This window comes from Ptychodera flava (assembly GCF_041260155.1).
Source record: "Ptychodera flava strain L36383 chromosome 3 unlocalized genomic scaffold, AS_Pfla_20210202 Scaffold_25__1_contigs__length_14229661_pilon, whole genome shotgun sequence".
Classification (NCBI taxonomy): Eukaryota; Metazoa; Hemichordata; class Enteropneusta; family Ptychoderidae; genus Ptychodera; species Ptychodera flava.
The window spans coordinates 1,063,100-1,080,221 of NW_027248279.1; positions in this window are offsets into that span (position 1 = coordinate 1,063,100).

Here is a 17,122-nt window from a genome sequence, read left to right on the forward strand (position 1 = left end):
TTGTTAGATAAAAAAGTCAATTTCTCGTCTTGGAACCTTAAAACAACGGCTGACTTACAGCGTGTTTGCAAGGTTATATCTGATTGGTCGATTGTCATTATTCACAGCAACTTAGGGAGTTTATTTCATTATTCAATTATAATGGTGAGATTCTGCCAACCAATTGGATAAAAGCTTTCAAATCGCTGCAAGTCGCCCCTAAAACAATGGTAGACATTTAATGATATGCAAACCTCCAGCAGAAACTCCTCGTCTCCCTACCAGTTTAATTCTGCACTGATCTTCAGACACAGGTTCCCGTATTTCTTTACTATTTTTCATAGTATTTGGTAGCCGGTATCAGACATTTCGTGTTCGTGTCTGCTACATGCACGATCTGCCTTCGTAGCAGTACTAATGTAATCTCCATAGTCTGCATTGGTGACGTAAACCACATTCAATGTACTCGCTGTCTCAGTTCCTTCTGTCGTCTCCTCTGAGCTGTTAGTGATTTGTTGACCGTTTTTCTGCCACACGAAAGTTGGTGCCGCATTTGCGGACATCACACAGGTAAACGCTGCGTACTTGCCGATGTCTGCCTCAACCTACATTCCAACTTTTCCCAACACAGAAACTGGTCTGCTTGGGATTATAAGACACGCATAATACTATTGTTCTCGATGTTTATCTACAAATGTTAGATCGGCCCAATGTTTTGACACCTTTCACGAAGCGCGAATGTGATTGGATAAAATGTCTGTTCAGAGAATTTGTTAATACCCCTAGGCCTATGTACTGGTCAGACATCCTGTTGCCTATGGTAGTACAGTAACTAAACTCCAAAAAACTGTTGCACTACCACATAGTTTCGTTTGAGACGCCATGCCGAGTTCCTTCTCAGTAGCTTCTAACATAGGGGCGGATTTAGATCAGACGCTACAAGACAGCAAATGATACAGAAATTGTGTGACATACATTAGAACTGAACATTCATCTACATTGAAACGTTGAATATATTGTACAGTATAGCAGTCGAAAAAATCCGAACTTCTGGCATATGTTTTCACCATGATGTGACGCAACAAATGACTCAATCGCCACGCTAAAACCCGGATGTTCCGCGACAAGAATAGAGAGAAGCCGCCGGGGATGTTGTGGGAGGGGCTAGAACTGCAACAAATCACCATCAAATTGGTGACGATCATATTAGTTTAGTAATTATAAAAATACATTCAAATTTGCAGCACACGTGGTATGGCTGACAAAAGAAAATTCATTCCATGGTGTCCCACATATCTACATAGTGGATCCATGGAGTAAAAAACTATGATGTCCCTTATATCACGAACAAGTGCTGTGCCTATATGGATTGTAAGTACTGGCACAAAAATGTATATGTGCTACTCTGACTATTCTCATCAACGTCAACAGCGCAGTTTCCCCATACCGCATTTAAAGAAGGCAATTCATACGCAGAGACGCTTACCGACAATTCATACTTCGGGCTAATTTTATTGCATTGCGGTCTTGCAAGCGTTATTGGCCGAGCGAGCGACTAAATTTCAAGCAGCATAATTAAAAGGAAATAGCGCCCTCACGAGCATGTCTATTTTTAAGAACAATTAGTGGTAGTCTGTGTATTGCTTGTGTGGGATTTAACGTAATAATATACGTTATTCGTATAATAGAGCCCCACCCCTAGAATTTAAGGCGAAACAAAGCAAAGTATGTGTTTATCATCCGCTAGGGCAACAATGTTAATTACCCGCGTGAGCCTATTTTCTGAAATCAATAATATACAAACATGACAGTCGGCTACAAATGCAGAGAGGAAAATATAGAACTTGACTCACATGTGTCTCCTTGATAATATTTTTCTGAAGAATGAATGTATTCTACTTAATTTCCTGCAAGTAAACATTACGAAATGAATTTAAACATCACTTTTGGCTTTTTTATCTTTAGCTGGATCTTGCGATCTTAAAACTTAACTAAGGAGTCATCATGCCGCGTCTTTTATACAAAGAGATTTTGGATGAGAAAACAAAATTCCTTCAATATTTGTTCGTTGGAAATGCACATTTATTACTATTAATAATTGCCACTTAGAAAGAGTTATTATACCAATTAATCAATATGGTCAGATTATTATCTTCCATCACCTTTTGCTGTAAGTATTGCTTAGTAACTTGGAAAAAGGATGGTTGCAAAAGAAGATTCACGTGCATCTGTCTATACGTAGAGGCTGCCTCACTCCATTCATAAACTGTACCCTTTACGGTAGTATCAAGTGTATCAAATATTTAAGCAATAAAGCGGCTTACCAAGCTACTATTTACCATGATATTTTCACCAGTTCACGACATATATGCACGAGCGATAGCGCGTGCATACATGAATTTAAACGAGAGGTATATCGTGGCTTGGTGTGATTTATTGCTATATATAATAACGGTATATTCGAAATCCTGGCATGGAATGTCAAAAAAGGAGTTTTGCTGATTCGAAGCTGAAAGCTTACATGTGTGTCAACCATGGTACATTGGGAATATATCACGGTTCTTTGCATGTCTCGACCAATCAGGTCACTGCATTTGCGCCATCAATATGCTGGTATTATAAAATGTGATTTAATTACTTGAGTTTACACATCTTTAAAGAGAAGCAATAATATTATATTGAAAAAAAATGATAACTCACGTTGTCCATCTTTAACGTGATCTAAAATATAATTATGTTATATATTTTATGCTTGTAAATTTATCAACATGGTTGAATCTCAATTAGTATCAAACTAAACGCCATCCGTCTAAAATAATTTGTGTTAGGAGTCCTACGAATGGCGAATTCATATCCTCTTAGCCTGCTTTTATGACACAATCAATGACACTTAAATGCTGTATGAGTTGCTGATAAGCACGAAAGTGTTATCGCCAAGACATGGCCTACATATACGCATGCGCGTTCTACGTGCAAATATTCAGGCTTATGCAAATTGCACCCAAGTGGGGATTTCCCCGTAATGACGTACTGTAAATAAAAAAACGTAAACCCCCTCACATCGAGTATACAAAGGCAGCATACACATCTTCCAGAACTATAACGTCGTTATTTTGACACGAATTAGAGACAGATATTCTATACATCACATCAGAATTGGAATAGATATGGAATAACCGACCGATTACAGAGATGTGTTGCTGACAAGGACAATCTTCACTGAGATCGTAAGGAGAGGCAGTTCTCATAACAACTCAAGGTAATTAGGCAACGGCCTTTTTCGTGCATTTGACGTGAAAGTTAGTATTAATACATTTGCTGAACTTTCTTATTCTACAATGTTGACATGGATACCTACATTTGCTCTGCTTTGATCGTGTGCTTTTATGAGAGTATTTTAACATTCTGTACATTTATGACTTCGTTCTATAACATATAGAATAACAATCACGTAAAATGATATCATATCGAAAGTGTAATTGTTCGCGTTGTCTCATGTTCACAAGATAATCAGCAAATGAAACCTGTGTGTACGTTAAAGCGATGACGTTGATCGATTTGGAAAGTGTAAACATGTACATGACTACATGACAACAACGAACGGAGAAGATGCGTTATGCTGTCCCCTTAGTATAGCAAGATATATATTCGTACACTCCGCGAACAATCGCAAAGTCGGTACATTTAATAAGAGTTCAAAGGTCAAGGTCAAGGTCAAACAACAACAGACGTCAGCCATACGAAATTAGGCAATTTCACACTTTTTAGCTCACGTGTGTAAACACGTGGGCTATTGTCATAGCGATGTCTGTGTGTCTATCCGTGTGTGCATGTGTGCATGGTGTGTGTTAGTGTGTGTGTGTCTGTGTGTCTGTCTGTCTGTTTACACGATAACTCAAAAACGCCTGAACGGATTCAAGTCAGATTTGGTACACAGGTACCATGTGCTACTTGCAAGAAGTGATTAGATTTTGGTTGGTGTGGCTTGCATATTAATGAAGTTATGCAATATCGTTTTTTTCCATACAATGGTTTCCCTATGGAGACGGTAATGACAGTGTAGGCATATATCAAGCAATACTGCACAAAATTTAATGAAACTTTTCACAGATGACAATCTAATAACACTATGATGATACTGTGAGTGTCATGTCAATGATCTTCTCATTTGCATATTTAATGAACTTTTGTTATTAGTGAGATAGCTCTGAAATTCCTGCACCAAACTTGATGATACTTGCAATAAATATTGATCTGATATATATCTAATTATACTTTGAAGCATTAGGCAGTGTCAAGTTAATAAATAATCATTTGCATATTTTATGAAGGTTTTTATTAGTCATATAACTCCGATATAACTTCACCAAATGTGATGAAATCTGCTGCAGATACTGATCCGACTGATATCTAACTGTATGTAAAGCATTTAGTAGTGTTCAATTAATTAAGGGTTCATTTACATAGTTAATGAACTTTGTAATTAGGTATATAACTCTGAAATTACAGAAACCCAAGTCAGTGAAATTGGTACAGTTATTGTTTTGATAAATATCTAATTGTACTTAGAAGCATTAGGCAGTGTCAAGTTAATAAATAGCTCATTTGCATATTTTATGAAGTTTAGTAATTAGTGATATAACTCCAAAATAACTGCACCAAATGTGATGAAATCTGCTGCAGATACTGATCCGACAGATATCTAATTGTGGTGTAGAGCATTTAGTTGTGTGAAGTTAATTAAGGGTTCATTTGCATATTTAATTATCTTTGTAATTAGTGATATTACTCCAAAATTAAAGCATTAAATTTGATGAAACTTGCTACAGATGTTGATCTGATAAATATCCAATTGTACTGAGAAGCATTGAGCAGTGTCAAGTTAATAATTAGCTCATTTGCATATTCCATGAAGTCTTATAATTAGTCATATAACTCCGAAATAACTGCATCAAATGTGATGAAACTGCTGCACACACTGATACGACAGATATCTAACTGTGTTGTAAAGCATTTAGTAGTATAAAGTTAATTAAGGGTTCATTTGCATATTTTATAAACTTTGTAATTAGGTATATAACTCTGAAATTTCGGCACTAAAATTTTGTGAAACGTGCTACAGATATTGATTTGATAAATATTTAATTGTGCTATGAATCATTGAACAGTGTCAAGTTAATGTAGGGTTTATTTGCATATCTAATGATATTTGTAATAAGTGACATTACTCTAAAATTACAGCATTAAATAAATAAAACGTGCTACAAATGTTGATCTGATGGATATCTAATTGTTCCATAAAGCAGTGAGCAGTGTCAAGTTAATTGACATCTCATTCGCATATTAAATAAAGTTTTGTAATTAGTAATTAAACTCTGAGAGTACTGTGCGAAGTTTTAAAAACACCTGTTACATATAGTGATAACATATATCTCATTGTTCTGTGAAGCGTACTTACTCTAATGAACCTGTTGTAAAACACGTGAGCATATTCAGTTCATATCTGGTTTCATTTGAAATCAAACTCTTGCTGTGTCTTAGGGATGGTTTGTTTTATTGTTTGTTTTTTTGTTTGTTTGTTTCGTTGGTTTGTTTGGTCATTTTCTTTGATACGTTTTGTACAGACTACATGCCCGTTAATCTCTATTAGTAACTATTCTAGGATATGTTCACAGTCAGTTTTTCTTGAAGTTATTGTTTTCGAAAGTCCACATTTACATAGTTCTAATAACTACTTACTATCTCACGTATGTGATTAGCCATGGCGTTTTCTTTCGTTTAAGAATATGTACACGGCTCTGAATTACATTAAGTCTCTCGTCGCGAATCTGCCCAAAGTATACAAAAGGTTTGCCCTTGACAACTGTAAGAATAGTAATGTTTACACAGTGACGATAGTGTATGTCATTTGTAATGTTCCTTTTAATCGAGCGTAAATCCTTAATTACTCTAAAAACGTTATGCTCTCGACAATAATTTGACTCAAAATGCATTTATCCAACAAAATATTTTAAATCGCCTACTTGCGACATCAAAGTTATATAAATCCATGATCTCATCAAGAGACCACTTAGCATTTAAATGCACTTTACCCAGGACCATTTATCATGCTCTAGAAGCCGATTTTCATGATTTTTTTTACACAACACGCTACTTTTATTGTTTGACATTTGAAAGATACTCTGACTGATTGAATTGGTGACCATGTATATATTCGACCCCGGTTTTAGACACGATCAATGAAACCATCTAGAAAACGGATGAATGGTCATGACCATGAATTCATTTTCGCCATGATTGCGTTATTGTGTCTGAAACTAGAGATTGAGTGTTACTAGGAGAGTCAGTCCAACTACAACTATTGAAGTCACTGGTGGAGGTCGGGGACGCGCAAAATACCATAATAGTGTGAAGTAAAAGAATAGACTGTTCAAACAGTCTCCAATCTTCAAAGAATCTTTATTTACCAACGTTTCGGTGACGCATGTCACCTTTTTCAGGGTAACACTGATAAAAAGAAAGCAATACATAACGATAAAATTCAATAGTGCTACAAACTGCAGAAGTTAAAGAAACAGTACAATGGGTGACTTAAAAGGATTGCAAAACATCGTGTAGTGAGTAAAAAGTACAAATAAAATTTGGTTTGCGTGGAGCAATGCTAAAAACATAGTCTGAATGCTAAATTATGTGCCAAAGAAAATAAAAACAGGTAGAAATTTGGGTTGTAACTAACCTTAAGAGTGCGTAAAAAGGCCCGCGTGAAAGCCTATTAAGCTGGATGACAAGTATTGATGAGTGAGAATGGCGGACCCCCTAGGGCTGTTGGTTCAGAAAAGGTAGGGCAAAGGGCTCCTTAGTAAAACAGGAGAGAGGTAAACAAAAGAACATCGAGGGTGTCCAGAAGATGGGAAAATGGGCTCTGGCCTTCACGAATGTTAATACCGTGAGGTGTTAGTGTGATGAAAAGGGTGATGTATTTAAGTTCAAGAAGCCGTCTTTGACGAGTGCTGGTGGTGTGTATTTTACATAGAACACTGGCTTGAAAGTGCGACAGATTATGATGTGTTTGATTCAAACGTTTTGTCAACGAATGAATGAGATCACTCTGTAACTTTGCCCCCGGTACGTTAAAGTGGCACTCCGTCTTGGTAACATGTTTAAAACACATTGTTTCAATGCAACGGTCGATATTTGATGTGGCCGACTGCACGCGGGTCGCAAGATATCGACAAAAACATGTCTTCAAAAAAGTAAAAGTTTGAATTCCGGTAGCCCACCTAAATTCAGCTTCCGAACATCGAACGTTCGGCTCTGGTTCCATTGTCAATTAAACTATGGAGTACAAGTCTACGCTTACGCTGCTGTACGCCACAGTACCACTGGCGTCGGGGATCTGTCATGCACCGTGGGAGAAAGCTGAGTCTTACTGACTTTGCGAAAGAATGAAACACATTTTTTGCTGATTCCACCAGAATTGGCATAGTTGACTAGCCAGTTACGTGCGTTGATACATAGTGGCCGCCGCATGGTATGCATAGGCGCATACCAAGCATACCACGTAGAGGGATGCCTTAGATCAGAGAAATCAAACATGCCAGAAATGCCAAGAGATTTTGACCGGTTGACCTCGCTGTTAATTTATGCAGGAAATTACAATAACAATGCTTGGTCGAATGACGCAGTGACTTGAGGGTGGGATCGCCAGTGGTATATGGGGAGGAGTACCTTCCCGATGGTGATAAGTGGTGATAAGACAGTGCAGATTACCGTCGCCTAGGTGACTGGCGTATACGCGTGCCTAAAGACACCTATGGTTGATTTTTTTCCTGTTGACCAGTCGGATGGCAGAGTTGCATATACCTGGACTGAACCATTTGGTTTTTTGTGGATGTCGGTGGTACTTTGACATTATAAGTAAAGATGCACATATATTGAGTTTATTGTCTTGTTTATGAGCGGCCAGTATTTCCAACAGCATAAATTATGTGCATTTGACTTGAAGAAATAAATAATTTTCGATAAAACATCGCGAATGTACCTACATTGCGTTTAAGGTGGTTGGAAAGGCTATTTTTGCACTAATTCTTTTCTCAGAGTTAATGTCAAGTTTCAAGTGTTAGAATCAAGATATTTAGTTCAAATTTTCAGGATAACTCCCTCAGTTAATATTATCTCCAAATAATATACAATTTGTATATTTGCAGCCATGATTTTGAAATATGACACCAGTAAATATTAAAATTTAATTTTTCATATTTTTTTTACATATTTGAATTTAATAGTAATTGGATAGTATTAATATTACCAAATTAGTTATAAATATGTTGACACTATTTATTGTAAGATTTGTACGGCAGGATTTGTAAATAAAATTTGTTTTTATGATTTTACATGGGATTTTACATGGGTTTATATATCAAAAAATTATTAAAAATTCTTTCAAATTTCAAAATGTGATTTTTCAAAAAGTACTTCAAATACAGGAAAATTGTGCCGTACAAATCTTATCTGTAACCTTGTTAATAGGCTGTAAAAATTCCATGTCCATATCTCATTTCAAAAATGATTAAATTGCTATACAATTATGTAGGAAAACTGTTATTCTGTCAAAAATGTTGAAAACAAGCCATATTTGCACCCCTCTTTTGAAGTCATAGAGCAGATTTTTTTGGTAAATCTCACTTTTGACACCTCTTTGACACTCAAAGAATCTAAAAATGCATTTACAATAGCAGTCACTCACTCTGAATGCCAGCACCGCCTTGTCAAACTTTCCTGAAAAACAGAAATAATGACTTTCCCTTTTCAAACATTTTATTAACAGCTAGGGACCTCTACCATAGTTAATACACTAAGGACTCCCCAACTTCTTCTTATTCGGTCAGTTTTTCAGAAGTTTTAACAGGCTATAACTCTGCAATGCCTTTGTGCCCAAATGTCTAGTTTTTTATTCCACAGAGAATGTTGACTACTTTTATATTTAATAGTTTTGTTGAAATTTGTAACTGACGCTCTAGCCTTTCCAACCGCTCGACGTACACTTAAGTGCTCAAAAGAACCATGAAATCGCCCGACTTTCGATTGAAGAGATGAGTTTTGCCAAACCGCGTATACAGAAAAGTGGCAGATGACTTTATTTTAGAATCATAGACAGTATAGCGAGATGTAAAAAATGTGAAACAGGCTCCCCACCTAACTATCCTAAATGTTTTTGTGTCGAGTTGTGTTTGATTCGTTTCGAAAATGTGTTCCTACATTCTTATCCGATTGTTTGTGTTAATGAAATGTTTGTTTCGCTTTGGATATTGTAGAGAAGTTTGGATTAGTGTGTACGGTAATGTTTTGTTTGTGTGGGGAAAGCTTATGGCGAGACGCAGCCGGACCTATGTTGTTACAAAAGTTGATAGAGTCGCCCTTTGACGCTTGCGTTTCGAAACCCGAGTGTGGTTTCTCATCAGTCGCAGTGTAGATTCTTTCCTTAGTTTGTGTTTGTGAAAATTTATTTTAATGCATTTTAGTGGTCTTGCTTTCCGATTAGCGAGGCAAGTATATTAATTTTGGTCACGTTGTGAGTCCGTTTGGTGGTTCGGTTTGTTTGTTCTATATTTCTTTACTTCGGTAAATTTTGTTTTGACTGGTGTGTCTTTTAGATTTTTGCGGATGTTTGTGAATTTTTAGGCAATAAGTACCACTGCGGGGTACGGATTTTATGTTTATTGGATCAAGATACTTACAAGTGTCCTGCTTGATGTGCTTGTTCTCGTACATTGTAATTAATAGTTCGTTTACTTTGTTTACTGTTTGTTCTGGCTTGTTGTGTATAATACTGAGTGTTACGTAATTGCCTTTCGCATTCGAGTACGTAATCGTTTGTGTTGACAATAACGAAAAACCGACCCTTGTCGAAGGGTTATTTTCCCAAAATTTGTCCATTGTTTGCAAGCTGGTTTATCGCGATTCTTTTGGCACGCGACATGTTTGTTTCCTTGTTTGAAAGGGTATCTCTAGAAGCGCGAGTTTAGCAGCTTCAGATAGCTTTCAAGTTTTTGTTTTTTTGTTGTTCGTGGAGTCAAATTTGACTTTTCTTTGAATTGGTGTTGCGATTGTTTGTGTCTCACGATGTAGCGTAGTCACATTATACGACTTTATTTGTTGAAATCCTGAGGTGGTTTTATTCTGTTTGGTTTTGTTGGTGTCCGAATGAATTTTAAGGCTTTTGCCTAGTACTATTTTTCGGAGTTTCATAGTTTGAGCGATGATAGGTTGTTGTTGAATTTCATGTTGTTGTCGGCTTTTCTTTGGAAATAGCTGATTTATTTCCACGGCCATGTTTTCTGTTACGTTACGTGATTGTTTATTTTGTATTTAATGTTGTGTTTCAGTTGTTTGTTATGTGTACGATTTTTATTTCTTTTAAGTGTTTGTGTGTTCTATGTCATTTTATCGTATTTTTTGGTAGTTCTCTTTTTGGAGTATTTGGTGGCCCTGAAAGGGCCGCTTGGTATGGGTTTTTGTTTGCGCTTGGCGCGTTTGTTTTGGCGATGAGCCTAGCTTTTTATTCTTCTTTTCGCCGATTCGATGTGCTTGGTGAGTAGGTGTTTGCCGCCTTCTTGTCACTGTGTGTGCGTACATGGACAGTCTGCATAGCCCTTGAATGTGGTCTCGATTTTGATCAAACTTACAATTTAGGAGTATATATCAAAACTGATAAATGATTTATGTGATTACTGTAGCTATAGATAGGCTACATTCAGGACGGGCAGCGACGGGCAGTAATTAGTAGGCAAAACAGGTGGTTTTCACCGTGGGCAGAACTCGGTGCAATGATACTGAACATTAATAGTAAGCCTGTCACCTTGAAGGTAATGCTGTAGGTGAAACAAGGACTTCAAACGCACGATGGTACAACACAACCACAAGTGAAACGTACACATAGAAATACACGCGTTCCTACGTTGTGCCCACCCGGGCCACGCGATTAAAATATGACTGATACTGCTGGATAGTGTTAATTGGGTCGGTAAACAGTCAATTAATAGTTTAATTGACTACCTGGGTGATTGGCAGGTCGTGTCCAACGACGCATATGCAAAGCAGGCCAAAAGACAAAAGCCCCAAAGTTATTGACAGCTGGCCAGGGGTCACCATGAATACGTAATGAAGCTTCACTACGCAGAAACTGCGTAGTCAAGCCCTTCTTAACCGGTCAAACTCTTGGCATTTTCCCTCAATGGGTAAAGCATTACTTATGGACCCGGAGTTTTAAAAACTGAGTTTTGGGCCTACATAGTTAAAGGACTACGATACGTAAGAAACTCTTGTAATTAAGTTTACATAAACTCTGTCTCCTAGACCAAGACCAAAAATCATACAACAAAATATTATGATTTTAACCCTCTCAAAAAACAATAAATTATTGAAATAGAACATTTAAAGTCTCAAGTGCTGAGGATTTCATGGACAATATGCGCGATAGTCATAGCGAGATACTTCCGGAGAATAGCATTTGTTATCGCTGATATTGTTCAGTGATCGTGCAAGGATCTCATGTTTTACTTGCTTTTCTTACAGTACTGGTATCGCTGATTATGTTTATTCTGGTCGATGATTTGCAGTTTTGATGACGTTTTGTGCCCATAGTATTCACACAGCAGGGGACGTGCTCACAGTTATGGTGACGTTTTATGACTCAATACTCTTCACATCATTGAACGCGTTCGCCTTTCTAAATTGAGTACTAGATACAACATCTACGGAACAAGATTAGTGTTTATTTGGAAAAAAACTGTAAATAATAATTGCTTGCATTATGCCTTGAACAACTATTTCGGCAAATGACAGGCATCAGTCATACATTATCAGGGGAAGAATAGAAATTATGAATAATTAACAACTCCATCCTTTAAAATAAACTTATAACATGTACCATTAGAACGACCCAGCTAAGGTTCATAATAACTTCTATATCAAACGAAATACTCATTTCCGTCGATTTAGAATAAATTGTTATACTTCATCAGTGTGAAAAGTCTTTTAATCTAAAAACTATTTAAAATCAAAATCATGATTTCAGCAGTTTTTGTTCCTTCATTAGAAAATGTTGTCTTAAGAAATTGCATAAGAACATATGTGAAAATGTGTGTATAGTTTTACAAGTCTTTATTCTATTGTCATTGATAATTTTCTTCATTGAAACTGATCCCCTCAGTATTTATCTTTCTGTATACATTGAATTAGCTTTTTGAACACTAATGTTTTGAAGCTTTGAGCGAGTACCCATATTACAGCGGTGTCTTTATTTTACGTGACTTGAACCCGCTATTGTACTTACGTTCCCTGAATCATAGTTTGTATCATTTATATTTGTAGACTGAAAAATCCGTCGCTGAGGACGCTCCCTACGCTCGTCTCCGACGACGACTTGACGTGGTCTGTCACATGCAGCAGCGAGATGATAGAACGTTAGTCACTCCTACAGCTGTTTTCGTTGCTAAAATATGTGACGTTTTATGCAGATTGCTGTTGAATATTTATTGAACTCAGAAGGGGGGGGGGCGTGGAGAGCGCCCTCGAGCGACGGATCTTCCAGTCTTTTATATTTGGTGAACTGCAGTGTCTAACACTTACTCTGTACGTATTTGTGGCACAGCGTTTATAAAACTCATCATTTATGCATAAACATAATTGCAAAGTTAATGAACTAGACAAAATATGTCTTGATCAACGTGTTCTGAGTATCTCCTTGTTTCATCAAAATATTTACTTTGAACCAATGACAGTTTGACTCAACCTTTGCACCCTGTATTGTTACTGTGATTTATCATCCATCAATAAACCTACAAACTGTGATTATCAGTAGCGTACTTAACAATCGATTTTATCAATGCTTCGTTCATAACTAAGTTGTTTAGCATTGAGATAGAAAAACGTGCACGCACAATAGGGTGACAAGCAATCTCTAATAAATCTACCGTTTGGAATTTTCGACAACTTCTGCTTACTCGTCAGTTTGTCACCAAAATTTATGAAAAGTCAATATGCTCAGTTACAGAGTGGTTTGATCGGTGCACGCATCGTTTGAGCATAAAATGTCTTTTGTTTAAAAGTCAAGGACAGCAAAGTTTGATGGCAAGATATTTCAAATTTGCAGTAAAGCACATGTGACGAAAGTAGAAAGCCGCAAAAAGACCGGGTGATAAGCATCTGCTCCTTGCTATGAATGACGTAATGCACATATGGGGCTCCTACAAGTTCCCAAGCCAAGTTTGTTTCCAGATAGTGCTTCATGAATACGATATCTGCGCTTCGATGCTGCAATAAAACGAATCCAAATGACGATTGAGATATTTACGTCCACCTTCAATTTGATGAGAGACTCTGAGGCAAGGTCAACGATATGTGTAGTGCAGTCATCTATTGACGACAGAGACGGCGATGTCAGAGGTAGAATGCTTGTGGCGGCAGAATATTTGGTCTGATTAACCCTTTTCAGGTCACCAGTCCGTTCAACCTTTATCAGTACGGATACTGAGATACAGTGGAATTTGAACACCTGCATTTAGTAGGTATTGTGCAAATAGATATGCACCGCCACACTGGAGCCGTCAACATCGTAAAGCGATAAATTTAGGAGTTAAAGCCAGACACAGATCGTTTTCAAGCCTGACTGATTATGAGTGCAGGGTTTACGAGGGTTGATAAAAATTTATAAATACATCGTTAAATATGATAACAGGGGGAGGCTTGACTCTGGTAATGTGGAAAGGATTCACGAAAACAAATTTGTTGGTAGCTCGCATAGTTTCAGTTTAAGTGTGTGATTTAAGTAATATAATGTGTTTCATGACCATTTGCGTGAATATGTGTGTTTAACTGGGGTAAATGCGATACTCGAATCGGGGACTAACTAGCTGCATCACTTTCAGCTCTACTCAGACTCCAGTGAAAAAAGCTGACTGGGAACAACAAATACTTCATTTGTGAAATAAGCAGACATAACAGCCGATTTCACACAATCGAACAATGCTTTATTCAACGACTTGAGTCTACGGCTTCATTATAGTGTATAACGCTGACTATGGAGACGTTTCCTGCTTCCCGATGTTTAAAGCCTTATCACTTTGCCCAAGGATATAATCTATTGTTATAGGATTGGGTCGGCCTGCCAATATCAGTGGTTTCCTCACAGCCATACAAAACTTCACCCATACCTCAAAACTTCTTAACCATACACCAACCATTTTCATGATTTATAACCCACTCCTGATATCCGTTGTTGTATCATACATTTAATTTCATTTATCTTGTCTCAAAACATTAATTCGAATACCACAGTCATTTAGTTTCTTATCACATAAATATAATATGTACATGTATTCTTACATACATAAACTAAATTCCGTTAGACAACAAGACTCATTTCCCCCTATCCCTGACCGACTGATAGTTTGGCCGTGATTTGTTGGGCCCTGTCAAGGAGCACCTTCTAAAGTTAATCAAGAGGTGGTAGATAAGGGATATGCGTGTTCCGTCTTTTCTTTCTACTGAAAAGCTAAGCTTCACTTTTACAGACAGAGTATACCGACACGCCAACTTTGAGGGTGCCCCAGGCGGGCCTCGAAACCAAGGCTGGATGTAGGCCTTACTGCGTTCGCCGGGCCCGAGCCAGGCAGCCATAGCCACTCGGTATAATGTCAGTCAACATGTAGGCATATAGGCCTACACTAATATCATGTACGGTGATTCTTTTATTGAATAATCAAGTCGTATATAGATATTCTACATATTATATATGTATTATCCCAGCAATGTGCCAAGCGCCTGTGACTGTATATGGTTAAACGATGGTTTCTGAACTCTCTACTTAAGCGAGACCCCAAAACCAGGGGAAAGCCTTATTTGAACTGTCTTCTATGTATACACATAATCGCATTGTTATTGAACTTTGGAGAATACGTACGCGTATGGATCAACGAATCCTGTGTGTCTCGTCGTTTCATACCAATATCGTCACTTTGAATCAGTGACACTTTGACACAACCTCTGTACCTTGTATTGTTACTGTCTTCTGTCAATAAAACTACAAATCATGACTATCAATAGTTTATTACAGCCTTGCCATTATCAAAGACGCATAACTGCGTTGTGAAGCGTAAATGCATGTTAGAAATCCACCTGAGCTTTGCACAGGTGGTGCTGTTGTTCTATGTAAGACAAGCACAACCTTGGTAGCAATCTCTTGTCAGACTAGTTTTGAAATCGCTTCCACTGCATAAAACACCTATAATACTTACTGTATTAACATGGATTATTGCCTGTATTTTAGCTGAAGTGCATATACAGATGAATACAGTCAAGAATACAGTTTTTGTATTCAGCAAGCCTGTATTCATGTGGATTCATGTGAATTCACGTGTATTACACTATAATACAGGCAACTCATTAATGTGAATTTATCTGAATTATTGGGTTTTCATGCAGTGTTCATGTCTACTTCCTCGTCGCCATGTATCCTACATGTGTGTGTAAAGGCTGAATTACAGAATGCATTTGTCTGTACATGCATCATTGAAGTTGAACTTTAAAAAACACAACAAATTTCGGATTTCAAAATAACGTTCTTTAACTTTTTCGGGACAGCACAAACAAGGTAAATACAAAACCATGAAAGTTACCAACTAAAGAAGATAACCATTGTCCTGAATAACGTAATTAACATATGGGGCTACGGGTTCCCCTAAGTCAGTCTATATATAACAATAGTATGACTTTTCATAAATTCCTTCATTATCGTCACTCCGCATTCTTTCGATTGACATCAAAATCCATGATGACATTACACTGCAGGAAATAGAAAATGACTATTGAGACATCTACTTATTGTTTCAGTTCGATGAAAGTTTCCAGAGAAATATCAAAGTTACCTGATTTAATTCAATCTGTTGATAACTGGTGTAGCGATTGTCAGAATGGCTACGAAGTGTTTAAGCAGACTTGTCTTATTTAGGTCGTCAGTCTGTTCAGCAGTTATCAGTACTGATACTGCGACACAGAGGACTTTGGATACCTGCATTTGAATTGTAGTCTGTAAGTCGATAAGTATCACCAGAACAGAGACGAAAACGTTGTAAAGCAATAAGTCGTTCAGCTAACGCCTGGTACGCGCCGTTTTTACAAACATGGCTGCTTGTCACAGTTACGGCCATTTGAAATAATTGTTAACCAAAATAAGAGCGATAAATATCAAAGGACTCTTCGGAACGGAATACATAAACAATCAGATTATTAGTTCAAATCTGTGGTTTAAGTAATTTTTCGTGTATATTTGACCATCTGCGGGAAAATACATTGGATAGGCGGACGCGTTACGTGAAGCTTCGGCTAATTATTCGCATCACTTTCAGTCCTACTGCGCAAACCCCACTGTGAGAAGTCAGCCAGGAACTATGTGATGATGGTAATACCTGTAGTTACGAAACAAAAGAAAAACAATACTTGTGAAAGTGCATGTGTGTGAAATGAACAGATATACCTTTCCAACGATCGAGGCATGTTTTTAATTTACCGAAATGATTTGAATCTTCGGCCTGCGTCGTAGAGCAATGAATGAGGCTGACACTGAGTGAGCACGATAATTTGTGGAAGCCAATATTAATGTTTTCTAGTGAAAATAATGCATTGAGAAGGTAACGTATAATTATACGTTGAGTTCCCTGAACTCTGTAACAACGTTATGTGAAGAGGAGATGTTAACTTATCTCGGATAATACCCAAGGTCCCTTCGCTATCAATTTTGCCAGACTGAATTTATCGCCTAATTTATATACGATTTCATTGCACTTTTGTCGTAAATGTTAACAACATGCACGAATTATGTCACAGTTACAGTGTTGTAGCCTGAGAGTTTGCTTGTTTCGAGTTGGATAACTTATATAATCTAGAGTAAGTTTACACTTAACCTTGTCAAGGCTTAGTAACTTCAGTCCAACGACGATATGTAGAAAATACAGCTTCGGATGTGATAAAGCACTATAGACGCTACTGTAATATTTAGGCTTCATTCTCATTTGAGTAAGAGGGATTATTGAAACTATTTGTGTTTCCAATGCTTGTATATGTGCATGTGTGTGAAATGATCGGA